This window comes from Vipera berus, assembly GCF_964194415.1.
Source record: "Vipera berus genome assembly, chromosome: 2".
Lineage (NCBI taxonomy): Eukaryota > Metazoa > Chordata > Lepidosauria > Squamata > Viperidae > Vipera > Vipera berus.
The window spans coordinates 67,281,252-67,301,653 of record NC_138203.1 but is presented as its reverse complement, the minus strand read 5'-3'; positions in this window follow the sequence as shown (position 1 = coordinate 67,301,653).

Below are 20,402 nucleotides of genomic sequence, written 5' to 3'. Positions count from 1 at the left end.
GGGGTTGAGCTCTCCGGGGCCACCTGAGCTGAAAGTTTGGGCGGCTGAAGGATTGAGCCCCCCCGAAGCCTGGGTTAGCTCCGAGCTGCGCAGTGTCTCTGCTCCGTGATTTTTGGAGCAGAGCCAGGCGTTAGCAACCACCCCTGCCAGAAGGAAAGACTCTTGAGTATTAAGGTGCAGGCAGAGCGGTACAGGAGGTCAAGGTGAAGTGGACTTTTATCTTTACTCTCTAGCTCAATGGATTTTATAGCTTTAAAGTGAAAGTACGCAACAAGTGAAAGTGGGGAAAGATGGCGGCTAAAACTTCTAAAGCTCTTCGGAGTGCGGGAACTTCCCCGGTGCAACAGACTTCGTTGCAAGCTTTGCTTCCTCCTGCACCTCCTCTGGCATTGACGCTTAAGGACTTACAAGATGCCTTTGCAAAGCAATCGCAAGTAATGTCAGATATGATGGATGATAAGATGGAAAATCTGGAGGCAAAGCTGGAGGAGAAATTGGAGAAACTGGAGGAGAAGGTGGAAGAGAAGTTTAGTGCAATGAGGGTAGACATTTTGTCTACAATTGAAAGTGTGGCTGAATGTGTGCAACGTTTGGATGAAAAAGTGGAGGATCTTAGTCAAAAGAACTCTATATTAGAAGTAAAGATACTGGAGAATGAAAATATAAAGGACAAAATGGACGGAGAATTGAGCCTTGTCCAGTACCATCACATGCAGTATGCTATTAGAATCAGGGGCTTAAAAGAGAATCCTAAAGAAGACTTAAAGCAGCTGATCTCTGAGGCTTTGGAGGCAGTACTGGGCCAGCCAGCATCGGAAATAGAGGGAAGTATGGATAAAATCTTTCGCGTAAATTCATGGATTGCAAGGCAGAGGAAGTTACCCAGAGATGTGGTGGTCTACTTTACAAAGAGAGCAACTAGAGATGAAGTTATTCAAGCTGCTTACAATACTAAATTTGTGGTTGCTGAGCAAGAAGTCCTGGTTTTAAAAGAGATTCCTCCAAAGATTTTAAGGAGAAGGAAAGATTTTGCATTCCTTGCACAGGAACTTAAGAAATGTGATATCAAGTTTAGATGGGAGATTCCAGTCGGAATGGTGGTGATGCATGAAGGTAAAAGACATCGTCTGGTTACTGTGACTCAGGCACGTGATTTTTACAGCAATGTGTTAAAAGCAACCCCTCTATCACTTCTGGAAGCTGAAAAGGGATTTGGAGAGGGAAAGCCTCAAGACGCTCAAGGCAGACAGACAGAGGAGAATGGTGCTGGAGGGGATCAAGTTACAGTCTCATCAGCTGCTGCTGGAGAGCAGAGGATGACGCGTGCCGCCTTAAGACGAGCGAGACAAGAGCAAGAGCAAGACCAGCAGAAAGTTATGGAACTTCCAAAGCGTACTTATAGTGAAGCTGTGGGAGGGGCGCGACCCAAGGAAGTTACAGGGGTCATTGTAGACGTGCTCCAAAAGCTTCGGGACGCCAAGAATGGCAACTAAATTTCTAACTTGGAATGTTAATGGACTAAACTCACCACAGAAGAGAAGGAAAGTTTTTCAATATTTAAAACAATTTAAGACTGATGTTATTTGTTTGCAAGAAACGCATATTAGGGTTATGGACCAAAAGTACTTATCGAATTCAAGGTTGGGCACACAATTTGTTGCTTCTGCGATGAATAAGAAAAATGGAGTGGTTGTCTACGTTAAAAGTACTCTAACAGCGGAACTAATTGAAGTAGATAAGCAAGGAAGATATGTTATGATAGATTTGCTGTTAGAAGGTAAAAAAACGCTTCTAGTTGGACTGTATGCTCCTAATCAACAACAAGCTGACTTTTTTAACTTACTACACACAAAGGTTACCCAATTGGATTATAAATCTTTTATTTTTATGGGAGACTGGAATGGTGTCCTAGATGTACAGATGGATAAAGCTGGTTCTTTTAAGCGTGTCCCAAGCCATGCTAGACTGCCTAAATCTTTTTTTGAAATGAAGGACGATTTGGAATTACGAGATATTTGGCGTGATACACATCTACATGAAAAGGATTATACTTTTTTTTCTGATAGACATCAATCTTTTTCCAGGATCGATTTTATTTTGCTGACTAATGACTTTTTTTCTAGGATTAACAAGGTAAAGATCTGTGCAAGAACTATCTCTGACCATAGCCCAGTTTGGTTAGAGATCAATAAGGACAATAGGGATAGGCGCTCTTGGCGCGTAAATGAGAATTTGTTTAGAAATCAGAAAAATGTGGAAGAATGTAAACAGCAGATGAAGGATTTCTTTGAAATTAATATGAATAAGGATACCTCTATGGACATGGTTTGGGATGCTAGCAAGGCCTACATGAGAGGGGTATTGATATATATGAATAATAAATACAGACGTACCTTGGAAGTTAGAAGGAAAGAACTGGAGAATGAAATTAGGGGAAAAGAAAAGGCCTTAATTTTGAACCCATTGGATGTGAAGATCAAGGAGGTTATTAACCTATTAAGGGGACAATTTGATAAGTTGATGGCTGATCAAGTGGCAACTAATTTACGGTTTGCTAGGCATAATATTTTTTGCAATGCTAATAAGCCAGGTAGATGGCTAGCTTATAGGTTAAGGAAAAAGCAAAGGGCTTCCAATATAGATAAAATTGAATATAAGGGAAAGGTTGTGTTTCAACAGGATCTTATTAAGGAAGCCTTTGTGGATTTTTATTCTAAATTATATGCTAAGGAGAAGATTAATGAAAAAGACATTGATGTATATTTGAAGAATGCTAGCATCCCGGTTCTCACGCAAGTACAAAAGGAGGAGATTAATCAATTGATAACAGAAGAAGAAATTCTTATAGCAATTAAGGAACTGAAGGTGGATAAAGCGCCAGGCACGGATGGTCTGACTGCGGCTTACTACAAAAATTTACAATTGGAGTTGATAAAGCCATTAAAGGAATTGTTTCAGACAATTCAGAGGAGGGGAAAGGTGCCTCCATCTTGGAGAACTGCTTTTATTTCTTTGATTCCGAAGGAAGATCAAGATGCTACTCAAGTTAAAAACTATAGACCGATATCACTTTTAAATACAGATTAAAAGATATTTGCCAAGGTGTTAGCTAACAGATTGATGAGGGTTCTGCAACAGGTGATTCATGGGGATCAAACCGGGTTTATTAGTGGTAGACAAATGAAAAATAATGTGAGGCATATAGTTGATGTGGTGGAGTTTTTGGAAAGGAACAACCAGATCCCTGCGGCGCTAATTTTTTTAGATGCTGAAAAAGCTTTTGATCAATTGAATTGGAAATTTTTGATGAAAGTTTTAGATAAAATGAATTTCGGGGATAAATTTTTGCAACCAATTAGGGCATTATATCAAAAACAAACTGCCCGAATAATAGTTAACAATAGTTTGACTGAAGAATGTAATATTGAGAAGGGCACAAGACAAGGGTGTCCGTTATCACCTTTATTATTTGTCTTAACATTGGAGATATTATTGGTAAAAATACGGAATTCGGAAAGAATTAAGGGTATTCAAATTAGAGATCAGGATTATAGACTGAGAGCGTTTGCAGACGATCTGGTTGTTACGGTGACCCAGCCAGAAAACTCTGTTGTGGACCTGATGGAGATAATAATGCAATATGGGAAGGTTTCTGGATTTAAGGTTAATGCACAAAAAACTAAAATCTTGGCCAAAAATATGACAGTATCGCAAAAGGCCCTTTTAGAAGGATTAACTGGATTCGAGATTGTTAAAAGGGTCAAATATTTGGGGGTGTTTTTGTCACCCTCTAATACAAAGTTATATAAAATAATTATGAAAAGTTATGGGGAAAAATTCAAAAAGAATTGGAGAGCTGGGAAAAACTGCAACTGTCTTTGCTGGGAAGAATTGCAGCAATGAAAATGAATGTCCTGCCTAAATTTTTATTTTTATTTCAAATGATACCGGTCCTTAAAAAAGATTCTAATTTGGAAGAATGGCAACGGGGTATCAATAAATTTGTTTGGGCAGGGAAAAGGCCACGAGTTAAACTTAAGATTATGCAGGATACTCGTGAAAGAGGTGGTCTTAAAATGCCTAATCTTAAATTATATTATGAAGCTGCTGCGTTATCAGGAATAAGTGATTGGATTAATTTGACACGAGAGATTATTAAATCTTGAGGGCCATGACTTGTTATTTGGCTGGCATGCATATTTGTTGTATGATAAGAAGGTAGATAATGTGTTTAAAGTGCATATTTTAAGACAGGCATTGTTGAGAGTTTGGAAGAAGTATAGACATAAGTTAGATTACAAGATGCCGTTGTGGGCAATTCCAAAACACGCAATAGAAAACATAAATGTTGGCTTCAAACATGATGTGACTACGTATAAGGAGATTTTAAGCTTGGAAAGAAATGTCTGGTGTTTGAAGCCGTACAACCTCTTGCGAGATGAGAAGATTGTTCAAACTTGGTTTCAATATACTCAGTTACGGGCCAGGTGGAAAGAAGATCAGAAAACTGGTTTTGCAATGACTGATGAAAATTTGATAAAGCAAATTAGAAATCAGGGTCCAGCACATATCAAACGGATATATCTTGCATTGATAGAAATTGACTCAGAAACAGAACTTGTTAAAGATTGTATGATAAAATGGGCCCAGAATATTCAAGAAGTTATTACAATGGACACGTGGGAAAAGATTTGGGTGAGGAACGTAAAATTCACGCAAGCCCCAAACCTAAGAGAGAACTTTTATAAAATGTTTTATAGATGGCATTTAGATCCTAAAAAGCTTGCAAGTATGTATCCGAACTATCAGCCAAAATGTTGGAGGTGTGGTGGCGAAGATGCAACATATTTTCATATATGGTGGACCTGCAAAAAGGTTAAGGCTTTTTGGATAAAAATTTGGTGGAATATGCAGAAGATCTTTAAGCAAAGGATAAAGTTTTGTCCGCAATTGTTTTTGTTGGGCATAATTACAGATGCTACTGTTGTGGACATTAAGTTGATGTTGAATTTAATTACGGCAGCAAGACTCTTAGTAGGTCAATATTGGAAGAAGGAGGAACTGCCGACTATAGAAGAATGGACTTTAAAGGTTTCTGACCTGGCGGAAATGGCAAAGATTTCGGCTTACTTGAAAGATCATTCGCAAGAACGTTATATTATGGAGTGGAAAAAATGGATTGATTATATCCAGAACAAATATGGGACTAAAAAATTTCATTTAGCATTTGAATAAGTTTTCTTTTCTTTTTTCTTTTTTTTTCTTTTTATATGTAATATTAATATTGCTTGTAGTTATCTTATATGAGCTAGAGGGCGATAGAATTAATAGTTTATTGTTGTTAGCTTATGGATGTTTATGATTGTTCTTTGTTTTTATACCTTGTACTTAGCTCTGGGAAGTCGGGGGGGGAGGGGGGAATGGGGGGGAGGGATAGGGAGGGTTAGGTAGGGGTGGGGGGAGGGGGGGATTGTTAAAGATAAAATGTACTGTAAAACTTTTCAATAAAAAAAAAGATTTTTAAGAGAAAGATAAAATTTTCTCCGCAATTGTTTTTATTGGGTATTGTGGTAGATTGTGATGTTAAAGAAACTAACTTGATGTTGAACATGATAACAGCAGCACGGTTACTGGTGGGACAATATTGGAAGAAGGATAGTTTGCCCACTATAGAAGAATGGGTGTTTAAAGTTTCGAATCTTGCAGAAATGTCTAAGATTTCTGCTTATTTGAAAGATCATTCACAGGAAAGATATATTTCAGTTTGGAGGAGATGGATAAATTATATTCAGAACAAATATGGGACTAAAAAGTTCCATTTAGCTTATGAGTAGATTTTAGTGGGATATTGTTATTGGTACTTTGTAGTTATGTTAAAGGGGAGTTAAAGCACATTATGAATTTGGTTAATTGTATATTATGCATAATTTTTATTTAGAATATGATCATTGTAACTATAATCCTGTATTTAGCTCTGGGAAGTGGGGGGGGGAAGTGGGTGGGTTTGGGGTGGGAGGGATTTGGGGATATATTGTAAAACTTTGTTTTTGTAAAACTCTTTAATAAAAAAAAATAATAATGTTTGATTCAGGAGTCGTGCTTTCCTGAGGAGATAGCTGAGGGAGGATCTTACACCCCCATTTGCAACTTTCTAGGGTGCTTCCTTATTTGGAAGTTAAAGGGAAAACTAGATTCACTTAATGATTATAGCAAGAAGAGTCATAACATTGGGCATATCCACTTAATGCCTACATCACTTAGTGACAGAAGTTTCAGTAGTAATTGCTGTAAATTGAGAACTACCTGTATAACATTTGTATATTACATGAATGTGTATTATCTTAGGTACAAAAGCATAAAGTAAGTAGACTCTGGCGCTGGACGTGATTTTAAGATATAAAACTGTGCCACAAATATGGGTGTTATATTTAAATATCATCAGTTCTATTTAACGCTGCTTCAATCTATGCACTTCAGTTTGTTTCACTTCTATGGATGAATTTTTCTACATTGTACCTTCTACAGGTACTGACCATCGCTTAATAAATCTGAATTTAGTGTATGTTGAAGATAAGAACAGTGATGTCCAATTCTATTTCTGCTTAGGAATCTTACCCATTGAGCTATGCTCCTTGAGGTGTAAATACATAGTACATTGAACAAGTGTATCATCAAATAATTTTTCCACTAAAGGTGCACAATTCTTTATTGGAGTCTGCAACTCATGATGAATAAATCCACAATGTATCGGCCTAGCAAATGATGCTTCACTTTATGACTGTGTTCTTGATAGATAAACTTAAAAAAAAAAGGTAAAGGTTCCCCCGCACATGCGTGCTAGTCGTTTCCGACTCTAGGGGCCGGTGCTCATCTCCGTTTCAAAGCCGAAGAGCCAGCGCTTGTCCGAGGACATCTCCGTGGTCATGTGGCCAGCATGACTAGAAGCCAAAGGCGCACAGAACGCTGTTACCTTCCCATCGTAGTGGTCCCTATTTTTCTACTTGCATTTTTACGTGCTTTCGAACTGCTAGGTGCGCAGAAGCTGGGACGAGTAACAGGCGCTCACTCTGCTACGCGGCACTCGGGATTCGACCCGCCAAACTGCCGACCTTCCGATCGACAAGTTCAGCGTCCTAACCCACTGAGCCACCGCGTCCCTTAGATAAACTTACATGGAGGCTAATTTCTATGGTGAAATCTGGAGTTTGAATCAATTGATTACCTCTTTCTTGTTGAAATTCTACATTCAAAACACATCCCTGGGCCACATCAGACTTAACCTGAGTGTCATATTTCTTTGGTTGTTCCTAGTCTGCAGCAATCTTTTTAATATTAAGGAGAAAAAAATTTACAGCAAAGATATTCTGTTGAAAATGAGCAACATCCCAATATTTCTTCATATCAAAGGAATGGCTGAATTTTGTCTAAGTAATTCCCAGAAACAGGTCAAGAGAAAAAAAAATACAGACCTCATTATAAATGTGCATGCATGTTGACTGCTGTGAAATACATATTTAGAACCTGCCAGTGGGAAATAAACACTAGCTCTAAATCTTTTTGTTTCTTCAGCTGTATTAATTATTTCAGCTAGCTCTAACAAAAATTTTGGTTACTCTGCAGACATAACCCTCTGGCAGGGTGTATATATAATATGTTATGATGGGCAGCATAATAGATTTTTATTTGCATTCAGTAAGGCTGCCTGCACACAATCCATTAATGGCATAGCTGTGCTTTGCCACTTGTGAGTTATGTAGTCATTCTTTACTCATGAAAATAAAATATGCCACCCTTTCTTACATCACAAGTTTATATTTATGAAAGGGCACAATGCAGAATATATTAATGCATATGGAATATTTATTTGCTTGTCTGTCGGCTTATATGTGCATATGAATATATACATGTAAAAACTGTGCTTGTTTCTGTGTTGGTGGCTACTCATGTGTATACCTTAACACTTGTTTAAATAAAATAGAGATGTTGCTTGGTAAAGGAATAGCAGATTGTGAAGAAACTAGTCATTTTAATTGGCTATGTCAAGAGAATGCTTTTTGTCAACAGAAATTCAGAAATACACAAATAAAGAAAAATAACTTTCCTTTGAAACAACATTCATGAATTTAATTTTATACTAAGCAAATGAAATGCACGGAAGGATTCAATTTTCAGTTCTGTGAACCCTTCCATATTCCAGAGTTGCAAGAACAGAATTTGCCAAAGAAAATGGAGTGGGGGAATATTATGTTTGGCCAACCTTGAATCAGTTCCAAGATATGTAAAAAACAAAACAAAACAAAAAATGATTCTGCTTTCTATTTAGACAAAGATGGGCTGTTACTAATATTACCCAGGGTTAGGGATTTCTGGCTGAAAACAACTGAACTTGAATTTAACTATTTATCTTTGCTTATTTGAATCTCCTTCTGTCCTCCTTCTTTCCTCTGGGTCCAGTTTTGGCAAAATAATATGATGGGAGGACTTACTACATTTTTACACACCCTAGAAAATAACCCAAACTGGGTGCATATGAGGAAATGATGTGTGACCTCCCTCACTCACCATGATTTGGTGTTATTTAGTCAGACTAAGTTGTGTTGGACTCTTTGCATGGACCATAGCACACCAGGCTCCCTTGTCTTCCACTTTCTTGCCGAGTTTGCCCAAATTTATGTTCATTGTTGTGGTGATACTATCTAACCATCTCATCCTCTGCTGCCCCTTCTGCTTTTGCATTCAATTTTTCCCAGTTGTTTTCCAATGAGTCCTCTCTTCACTGGCCAAATACTCTGAGATTCAGCTTCAATATCTTTCCTTCCAAAGATCATTCAGGGTTGATTTGCTTTAGAATTGACTGATTTGATCTCTGCTTACCATGACAGGTGAGCAGTAAAAAAGCTGCAAATGAAAAGTTAGGGTTATTTCATGTTTATTGTTTCTCTAGGAACAATTGTGCCCTACTACTAACTGAACCCTACATTGTTTTGCCCACAGAATGCCTGCCATCCTCATTTACTGTTTATGTGAATTCTAGATACTGTGATTTTCTAGGCAAGCTCTAACAAAGATCAGAACACCTTGTGTGCTTGCTATGGAGCCTTTTAAAAGAAGATAAACCATGAGAGGCAAACATCTTTGAGGGCAGAAGAGTAAAAAGCTTGAGTTGGCATTTCATGCAATGAAGAGCCACAGTATACTTTTTCTGCTCATTGGAAGAAGGCTCACACTTCATTAATAGAGTGTGTGCCAAAGTGTAAGAAACTTGACCTGGGCTCTATATAAACTGAGAAGAAGGCCTGCTTTAGAATCCGCTTCAGGGCACAAGAAATCCTCAGCAAATGCTAAGCAGTTACTTGGTGAACAAAATGGTACGGGCAGGAAGTTCCAAACATAATGAATGGCTGGCTATTTTCCTGTGAACAGAAGCACTACTTTGACACAGAAGGATTCGCTTTGTCTAAGATGGGGTGAGGAACTATGGCCACTTTATGATCTGTGAACTCCCAGCATGGACTTCTGGGAGTTGAAGTCCATAGGTCATAAAGGGGCCATAGCTGCCCGCCCCTAGTCTAAGGGCTCCTTGACAGCATGAATGAATGGCAGGAAAAGCATGTGGAAAACTGTGGGTGAATAGGTTAGGGGATGTCTGTTATTTATTTTGGTTCTTTTGTTTTAAACTCATTTTCTAGCCAACCTACAGTATACTGAGAAAAGGTTGTGACCCACATTAATTCAGTGTGGATGCAAACACTAGCTTTTTGTATTGGTTTTTGAACATGAAACTCAAATCTGTAAGTCACAAAGTTTGCATCAAGATGCCATTGGGCCCATTTTTTTCCTCTGCCTTTCCTCTTGTTGCAGATGCCAATCAGTAATGTCTACTTTGGGTTTTGATGGGAAAACCCCCATGAAAGTTATATGGAAAAAAAGAAGAAGTTGTAATGGGATAAACTTGGGACATGTCACCAGATTCCTAGATCCATTAGAAAGCAAATTAGAAAGATCCATTAGAAAGCAAATGTTTTCTTGTCTTATGTCAGTCTAGGTCATTTATCTATCTAAGCCAGTTTTTTTCGTTGACTCTCATGGCTTTTAAGATCTTCAGCAGATCTGTCATTTCCTCTACTACCTGTCATATCTTAACTAAAGATGCTAGATGGAGAATGACATGATAAAGACATTTAACCAACCTTACTTACACAGCTATGTTTTTAAAAAAATCTTTCCTTTGCAAGTTAGGTTCTAGATTACTAGTGTCTAATTCTGTTGGGAAAAGGCAGCCTAGGTATAGTCAGCCTTCCTGAGAAGGAAGGAAGGAAGGAAGGAAGGAAGGAAGGAAGGAAGGAAGGAAGGAAGGAAGTTCAGCTCTGTTGACCATGCTTCCAACATCTTCATGTTCTTCAACATTTTGTTCCAAATCTCACTGACTTCTATATGGAACAGGGAAATATAAGGTGGATGGGCTAATAAGACTGATCAACTGATAGCCAATACAGACCAATTTTGGCCCATAAAACTCAAAACTGTTGATTGCCATGAAACACAGCATGTAATCTGCAACATTCTTTAAGAGAAATTGTAAGGGCAATCTTTGGCTGACTGTTTAAGGCTTTCTTTTATTGTACCATCTTTTCTATACTGTTCAGCAGTTGCTCTGGCTTCCAACATTTTCACTGCATCCCAGAGGAAGACTTCCTATGGAAACTCTATGGATTGAGTGTTTTCAAGTAGGGATAGTACTGTCACAGCAAAGTGAAGAACAGTTCTGTCTTTGGGACACTGCGGGAGAATTTTTTTCTCTTCTAAATAAATCTGAAGAAATTGTTCACTTCTTGTTTTTTTCTGTTCACAAATTTAGTGGAGAGTTTTGACAGGCCCTTTGTACCCAGCAACAGAGGTAAAGGTTCTAGGAATATGAATACAGAAATATAGGATGGAGGGAGCAACTTGGAGAGCTTCAAAAGGCATGGACGGAAGTGTGAAAGGTGGAAAAAAGAAGGGAAATTCATGAAGAGATTTCAAGAGAGGCATTGCATGGTCCAGATCAGCATGTCCAACCTTTTGGCTTGCCTAGGCCATGTTGAGTGAAAATAAATTGTCTTGGCCCACATATAAAACATATAATATAAGCCAGTTTGGTCTAATGGTTAAAGCACCAGGCTGGAAAGCAGGAAATTGTGAGTTCAGCTCCTGCCAAAGCCATGAAAGTCATCTGGGTGACTGTGGCTGAGTCACTGTCTCTTGGACCAACCATCTCACAGGGTGATTGTTGTGGGGAAAATAATACGAGGAAGGTGTATTGGACATGTTCTCTGTCTTATTTGTAAAAATAATAAAGATTGGATACAAATAAATAAATAAATTTATGTGTGTGTGTGTGTATTATGATCTTAGTGGAACATGTTACTAGCTATCCAGGAATGCATGCAGCCTGTGGGCTGCAGGTTGGACACACCTGGTCTAGATGACAAGAGAGAAGTATTACTTTCGCATCAATATCTTGTTCCTCCACCACCCACCCACCACCCACCTTTCACTCCTGAGTGTAATCACCAATCTGTCCTTATTTGGATGTTGTAAACTGAGGGCTTCCCCATTCAGTTATTCAACCATTGACCGGGAATGGCTCTTGTACCAGATGGATTCCTTTCAACACCAATGCTATTATATTAATGGCTTTCATTTAAAGAGGACTAGCCTTGCTAGCCAAATTGCTGCTGTTTAAATCAATTGACTTGAGGGGAAACACCACCTGACTGCAGTGATTATTGTTAATTTATTACTGTATTGGATTCTGAGTGCATCGAGTTCCTAGCATCTGTTCGCCTTTTCCTCCCTTTTCAGCTTAAGACAGAGAAGGCAGTAATGAGAGGGCTAAGTTGATTGGGGGAGAAAGGGAGGAGGTGTTTTATTAAAAACAGGAAACACCCCTTCTATCTTGCTTTACCATAAATCTTTCATGAGCAAAGACGAGGTATATCTCAAGAAAGATCTTCCGCAAGTCATCTGGCCTTTGATTTCACGGCATTCTCTTGACACACATTGAGATTTAAGCAATCTAGCATACTTTAAAAAAAACAACTCTATTTTTTTAAAAATATATTTTTTAAAAAATACAGTGGCTTTTTTATTAAGGAACGGGGGAAAAAAAACACATTTCAACTTGATTCAAAGAGAAAAGCCGGGGAGGAAGTCAATGCTTCAGACGTGCTCTTTTGATTTTTTTTTCTCCTCTAATCCCCGCTGAATAAAATGGAATGGGAGATCAAGAACACTCAATTAATTTCAACACTGGATGTCACGAGAGAATGATGGGAGGGGGTGTGTGTAGGTGGAAGGCAGGGGGCAGTTGATTATAGATGCACAACATTTAACAAATTCATAGAATCAAAGGAGAGGAATGGAAGGGGGAGAGATTAAAAAAAAGCTTGTCTGTGTTTTATTACACACAGTAAGCTTTTCGCTTGTATTTATAGCCGCAATTATATCTCAATGAGGTTTGTCTACAGCGTTGGCTTCACGCTAATTTTCCCCCTCACTGCATTCTTGGAATAGGCTCGGACTGTTTATGAACCAGACATATTGACCTCATTTACAGCTAGCAGTTTAAATCCATAATTTTTCCACCCACAATCCCTCTTTGACATTCCGGCAGTGCGGCCGGCTCAGTGAGACTGAACTAAAAGTCTCACACTTCATTGAACACCATTATGCGGCTTTATGCTTATAAGCCTGTTTCCCTCGGCTGCCTTTCAGCTTTGCTGGAGATCTGTTTGGCCATAGGCCGGCAGTGATTAAATGGAAGAATCCAATAAATCAGCCTGTCAGCAGCAGGCTCTCCTCGCTATGTCTACAAATCGACATTTGGATTTGCACTCAAATCTCCTTCTGGCTTTCTGCATCTCACCCACCCAGTTTTCCTCGGGGGACTAATCAGTTCCTCTGCTTTTGCACAAGGTGAACTTGAATCAAAGCTCTTATGTGAGCAAAACCGAAACCACTTTCCTTCTGGTGCTTCTGCTCCAATCTCTTTGCTTGGAGCAAATGTGGGCCTCTTGTAACACTTTCCTATCACACTGTAGCACCGTGAACAACCAAAGGGACAATTAGTTTAGAAAAGAATAAATGGATGTTTTTGCTACACAACCTACAGTACACACCACGCTGGGGGATTTTGCTGACCATTTCTTTAAGACACACTGGAGCACCCAGAGATGACCCCTGAGATATTCCCAGAGCTGCCCGACTAGCATAGCGACATTTTCTACAAGGGCTTTGCCAATATGACTATCTCTCAACATTTCATTAAGGCAATGATAAATTGGTCTGTCTGGCTTGTAATTAGTTTGTGGGGTGGGGGAGAGGAAATTTAAGTTAAGGTGGGGGGGTTTGGCATTTTGAGTATTGGCTACATAATAAGCAGTTCAGGTTCTGTTATGTTGACATTGCTCAAGTCATGTTTTACCAGCTTCAGGTGCCACAACTAAGACCAAAATGAGATGGAGACAGAGATAGATAGATAGATAGATAGATAGATAGATAGATAGATAGATAGATAGATAGATAGATAGATAGATAGATAGATAGATGAGAGAGAGAGAGAGAGAGAGAGAGAGAGAGAGAGAGAGAGAGAGAGAGAGAGAGATCAAATCTCTAACACAAAAAATGGCAAGGTGTGTTCATAATGTAGATCAAAGAGGTACAGGAAAGAATTTTACCTCTGATGTGATCCTTTAGCAGCATCCCTGAGCAGCCAAAAAAACAAAGAAACAAAACAGGAATCAAGCCCTTTCTGTTGCTAAATTAACACCGCTAAAATAAGATCAGATCCAAGCCAGAGAAAATAGTGAAATGCATCCTGCAATTCCCAAGGCATTGCCTGATCAGAAGTGATTTTTGAATAAGAAAAAAAGGCCTATAATTAGATTAGTTCATGCTTTATTCCTCTGAGAGTATTCCTGCCTTAAATTAACCTGCTGAAAAGAGCCCACAAATCACAATCAAGGATTAACCGGAGACACTCCCCTCCTATTCCTGATCCTCATCTTCAGGGTTAGTACTTAGCCCTGGAGAAGAACATCACCTCGCAGAATGAAGGATTTGGCACAATAGCCTCCACCCCTCTGGAGAGATTAAGGGCTGGGTTAAGGTCTACATTGTGACTTCCACAAAAATGTCTCAGCCACAGTTTCATCACTGAGGAGCAAAATCATTTTCCCCCCCCCGCTTTTTTTAGATGTGATGCCAATACCATCCACAGCTGATAAATTAATCCCTTTCCATCTAGGAACTCAATAGCCCAACTAGCTGAACATCCCAGCTTACGTCTTTGGATTTACTCCTTTATTTTTAATTTATTTCAGCAATTTTCCTGCTCTTTCTTATCTACCTGTCCTCCAAGAAGCGTTCTTTAGTACAATCCCCACTCTTTAAATCTAGGCTTATGCCTGTCTTGGGGAAGGCAAATCAATTGTGCACATGTGAAGAACGCTGGCCAACCAAATGCCAGGAGGCTCCTGGTGTTGAATGTTTCCAGCAGTGGCAATGACAAAAGGCAGCCTGTTGAAGGTGTGGTGACAAATAAAGGGAAGGGGGGACAGACCAGTAAGAAGAAGATATTCCTCCCCCCCCCCCCCCCGCTCCTTTCTGGCAGCTGCATAGCCTTGATGAGAGCCCACAGCCAGCAGCAGTGTGTACAGTCCTGTCGGCTGTCAACAGCCTCTGCTTATGAAAAAAGGCAGATACAGTTTCAGTATAATCAGTTGTCCTTAGTTAATTGACTGCAGAAGAGCTATTGGACATAGTGAGTGGATGGGAGAGGTTGTGTTTACCTCCCAAATTAGGCAGGCTGCATGACCAAAATTGTAATGGGTTTGACTGCTGAGTCCAATTCACCAGAACTCTCTCTTTCTCTTTCCCCTCCTGTCTCTTTCTCTCTCACTTTCTTGCTTTTTCTCTCTTTCTCCCTCCCTCCCTCCCTCCCTCTTTCTTTCTTTTGCTATTCTCACTTTCTTTCTCCCTCTCTCTTTCTTTCTCTTTCTCTCTCTTTTTCTTTCTCCTTCCTTCCTTCCTTCCTTCCTTCCTTCCTTCCTTCCTTCCTTCCTTCCTTCCTTCCTTCCTTCCTTTTAGTTCTCTCTGTTCTCTCTCTGTTCCCCCCCCTTAATTCCCCCCTTGTTACAATGAATGAACGTATTCAGGTGAGCTTTTAAAGAGCATTTTGTCTTTCGTTGTAGCGACTGCCTTTGAATGGATGTGAATGCATAGTAGAGCTGAATCAGACACTGAATAAGAAATAGAGCCGTCCCAGTTACAATTTTGGTGGAAAAGTGGAATATGCATCCAAATAAATAAATAAATAACATTCAAATATCTCTCAGGCTTAGCTGATGTTCTTCACACAAACATTGATTTTGCAGTCTATGTTGGGCAAAAGTTACAAGCTTAAGTGACACTTTTGACACTGGGGATAGTAGAAAAATGGTCATAGTTCACATTTTCATGCACATTTATGTAGTTTTACAGCGTAAAACCCCATGCTTCTCCAAATCCTGCTAAACTTCCATTGCTCTAAATATATACACTACAGTAATAATATGCATAATATTCATCATGGTGAAAAGAATGTAGTCAAATGAATTGGAGAAATTGCATACCGTATGTGACTGTGTGTATTAGGTACAAATAGTTAAGAAAAATGTACATATTACAGAAATCGCCTTACCAATTTTAGTTGCTTTTTTAAAAAAAAATCCTCAAAATTATATTGTAATAGCCTAAGCTAAATTTAAGACTTGATACATTTAAAAGAGGAGAATTTTTTTCCTTTTCTTTGACAATGTATTTTTAGCATAACTATCTTTGTGTTCTTGTTTTTCCTTTGTTGTCATTATTTTAAAACAATAAAAATATCTTTTTTAAAAGATAGGAAAAACCAAAACACATTGATTTATCCCTCTGTAGCTCTTATACAAGGCACTAATGCTGGGAAGAAAGCATTAGAAGGAAAAGGAAGACGAGAATAATCAGCAGCAAGGTGGATGGATACAGGTCCAGTTGCAATGGGTGCACTGCAGGAAGACCTGAAGGATTAGGTTGGGGACACAATGTCAAGGAAAGCATCTATTGATGTGATCATTAAGAGCTGACACTGCCTTGATGGTTCATAATCAATCAAAAGTTCTCACAGAAATGGAATAATATAACAACTTAAGAAGGAATCTAAAGGATGCTTAAGACTTCAGATCTAGCTCTTCCAACAGGGTGTTGTTACAAAGATCTTTATCTTTTAGATCAGGCATGTCAAACTCATGACGTCACGTGACATCGTGTGACGTATCGGAGCTTTTTTCCCATTGCCGGCAATGGGCTGGGTGCGGTTACATCATGATGCATCCGGCCCACGGGCCGTCAGTTTGACACCCCCTGGTTTAGATCATTCCAAAAAGTTGACAGGTGGAATTGGAACTCCTTTTAAACTTTTCTTTCCTTAATCTTAGCCAAAAGGTTCAGAAGCATCCTCTTGAATCGGCTATGTGATACTGAAACTCCTATTTGTTTGGTAATTTATATGCCAGATTACCATCATATTTATTAGGTCAAGAATTATAGCGCTAAGTAGAAAAGGTCAGATTACCAGTGCAGCAAAATGGATGGTGCTTCTCCAAACTCTATACTTCTGTATAAGAGATCTCCAAACTTGCATAGTTGGCTGGGGAATTCTGGGAGTTGAAGGCCACAAGTCTTAAAGTTACCAACTTTGGAGACCCCTGTTCTACACTGAGCCAAATGTTATGTGGAAAATCTAATATTAATCCCCTTTGCAGTTTGAAGTACCACTGCACACATTACCTGCTCTCATGTCTTTTCTTGACAGTGTTTTCAAGTGTAGGTTGACTGAACATGTAATTTTTGGCTATTCGGTGGGCTGCTGGAAAGAAATCATAGGTTTTAAACTAAAGCAAACTACCACTCCCATATTGCATATATTCTGGGAACTATTAGGGATGGGCTGTCTTCACCCTCTTTCTCTCACACAAGCTATCTACACTGAGTTGTCTCTTGGTCCTCTGGAATACACTCCTCACTCCTGGGAATCTGGACTATACTTCATCACTCTTTGTTATGGTGCTGAGGGCTATACCTAGGACATCCATGTGAGTATTGTAATCCCTAAGGATTACAATATGTATGTTGGGGACTGTCTGTGCTTTATATCACAGCTTCTTGCATTCTACATCTCCTGTTTCTAGTATGATATGCACTTTACAAAAGCCTTAGTTAGCTTCAAAGTTTACTCAAAATTGGTCCTGGAAGTTATAATGGCACTGAAATCATGAAAAATGAGAAATCTAGCTTTGATTACAATAAGGTAGATTTCATTCTTGCTCTGTAAGGAAAAACTACCTTTCAACTGAGGTAGAAAAAATGAAATTATGCTGAATAACCCATAGAATCATATCTCAGATGTTATCAAATTCCTACTCTGCTCAATATAAAATCCACTAGAGCATGGGTAGGCAACCTCGGCTCTTTTATGACTCATGGACTTCAACTCCCAGAATTCCTGAGTCAGCTATGCTATGCTATGCTGACTCAGGAATTCTGGGAGTTGAAGTCCATGAGTCATAAAAGAGCCGAGGTTGCCTACCCATGCACTAGAGCATCTTTGAAGATGACCATCCAACTTCTGCTAAAAAAGTCTAGTAGGAGGACTCACTATTTCATGTGACAGCCAGCTGCATTGGTTGACAGTTTTCACCGTTGCAGTCTATACTTTCTTCTTTGTACTTTTACTCCTTTGGTTTTGGTCCTGCCCTCTGGAGCAATAGGAAATCCATAAAAGTCTTCCTATATTCAAAGACCATTGTCATTTCTCCCTTCAGTTAAAATGGTTGGTTTCAAAACTATCATTTTGTTAGTCTTTCATTGCATTTGCTTTGATCTTTCATTGTTGTTTTTGAACTGTGGTGCATAGAGCTGGCGTCTGAAGAGGGCAAAGTAGGGTAAAACAATTACTTTCTGTGATCAGGACTCTATGCTCTTATGAATGTCCCCCCAAGATAGCAATGATTTTTTTAGCAGCTATAGCTCACTGTTACCTTATGTTTAACTGGTGGCCAACAAGGACTTCACATATGCTTCTGCCAAGTCAGGCCTCCCTGATGCCTTACAATGTTGTGCCTTGTACCTTACAGTTTTTCCTATCTATGTGCAGCACTTTATATTTCTTCCAGTTAAATTCCATTCAATTATTCAATCCTCCTGTGTAGATTTTTCTAAAACTCTTTTTTTCCCATTTAAATATTAGCCACCCCTCCCAATTTAGTGCTATTTGCAGACTTTATAAATGTCACCTCAACTCCCACATCAAAGACATTAATGAAAATGTTGAATATACAGGGTCAGAAGAGAGCCCTGTGACACTCCACTCAATATTGAAGTAGAGCTACAGTATTAATGGGAAATTTTTGGTGCAGGCATGCTGTTCGTTGTAAATTCCATCCAACAGCAGTATCACCTAGCCCATATTTTATCATTTTTATTAAGAAGAATATTACCAGGCATTTTGTCAAAGGTTTTGCTGTGGACTACAAACACTATGTCTATGACATTTCTCTAAGCTAGTAATTTTCTGAAAGGAGATATAGCATACTTTTTTGCAACAGTTTCATGCAGTCTTCTGTTAATTGTAGCACATCTATTCAAGTGTTCACATGCATGCCTCTTGATAATCTGATAATAACCTTGCCCAGTAAAGATATTAAACTGGCATACTTCTAAAGCCAGTATTGGGAAGATAGCAACAGACAGTAAATGCCACCTCTGCAAAGAAGCTGAAGAAAACAGTGGACCACATAATTAGCTGCTACAAGAAGATTGCACAAATTGACTACAATGACACAATAACACAGCAACAATGGTGCATTGGAATATCTGCAAGAAATACCATTTGTCTGCAAGCAAGAATTGGTGGGATCACAAAATAGACAAAACAATAGAACATGAAAAAGCTAAAATGTTCTGAGACTTGAAAATTCAAACCAACGAACACCTCCCACATAATATCCCATATTTAACAATTGTTAATAAGAAAGATAAAAAAGTCTGGGTAGTGGAGATAGCAGAAGAGAAGAGAAAGAACTCTTGCAAAAGAAAATTGCAAAATACTGTACAGAGACCTGCAAATAGAATGATTGTATCAAAAAAGAAAAACAAAAAACAAAGATAGTATGAATAGGTGCTTTGGGTGCAATTCCCAAATAATTGGAGCACCATTTAAACACCATTGGCATTGACAATTTCACCATCAGTTAATTGCAAAAGGCAGCTTTATTTGGAACAGCTTACATCCTGTGGCAATACCCTTAATATCATAAAACATCAATATCTGCTACCCCTTGTTCTTTGGAAGGGACTCAATGGGTAGATAAAAATACCCAATTCAGTCTAAATATATCATTGACTATGCAACAGATTATCATCATCATCATCATCATCATCATCAGCATCATCATCATCATCATCATTTGTTCTTCATTCTTCTGGGACCCCTCCTCCTGGAGTTCTCAAACATTATCAAAAGTACTTCTGCCATCTCCTTAACTAACTGCTTCTGTACTGTTGAATACAATCCATCTGGCCCAGGAAACTTCAATTCATTTAAATTAGTTGTGTTTTCTCTTACTCTCACTTCTGGAATGATCTCATTAACTGGCTTTAGGCAGGTCATCAGGTTAGCTTTTGGTATCTGTGCATCACTCTGAGCACAATAATGTAGCACTATAGAAGTTATAAAATAAACTAAAGCTGTGAGAAACATTGCAAAGTATGAGTGTCTTAATTGGTTTCTAGGTGCTCCCAAAGAGACATTGACAAATAACCTATCAAAGGAGGAAAACTTCAAAAGCAACCCCAAGCCATCTCAAGACTACCTACCACACCTAATCAAAAAAATCTCAAGACAATGGTATCTTGGACAACATACTGATAACTGTCAGTATTCCAAACCTTCTTAGTGGACATCACTAAACTTCTGTTTCTTCTTTCCACATTACCATTAGTATAGAAGTTGATTTTAATTTAAACCCATTTGAAGAAATCCTGAAAGAGATTCTTGGCTGTCCCTTTAGAAACCTGTATGGATGAATTTGGCCACACATATCCAAATCTTAATGACTGATGTCATCCTATACATGTTATTTACTGTAGAATGTACACAAATTGAAGGGAAATAATTAGTAATCTCTGCACCACAGAGATGATGAGACACCTGCAGGATAATCATCCAAATCAAATATTTGTCTCTGCTTCTTCAGATGATATATCTCTTCCTGCAATTGTAGAATGGCAGCCGAGGAGAGCGTGTGTTGAAAGATAAGAGCAGCAGATGGAAGAAAGAGATT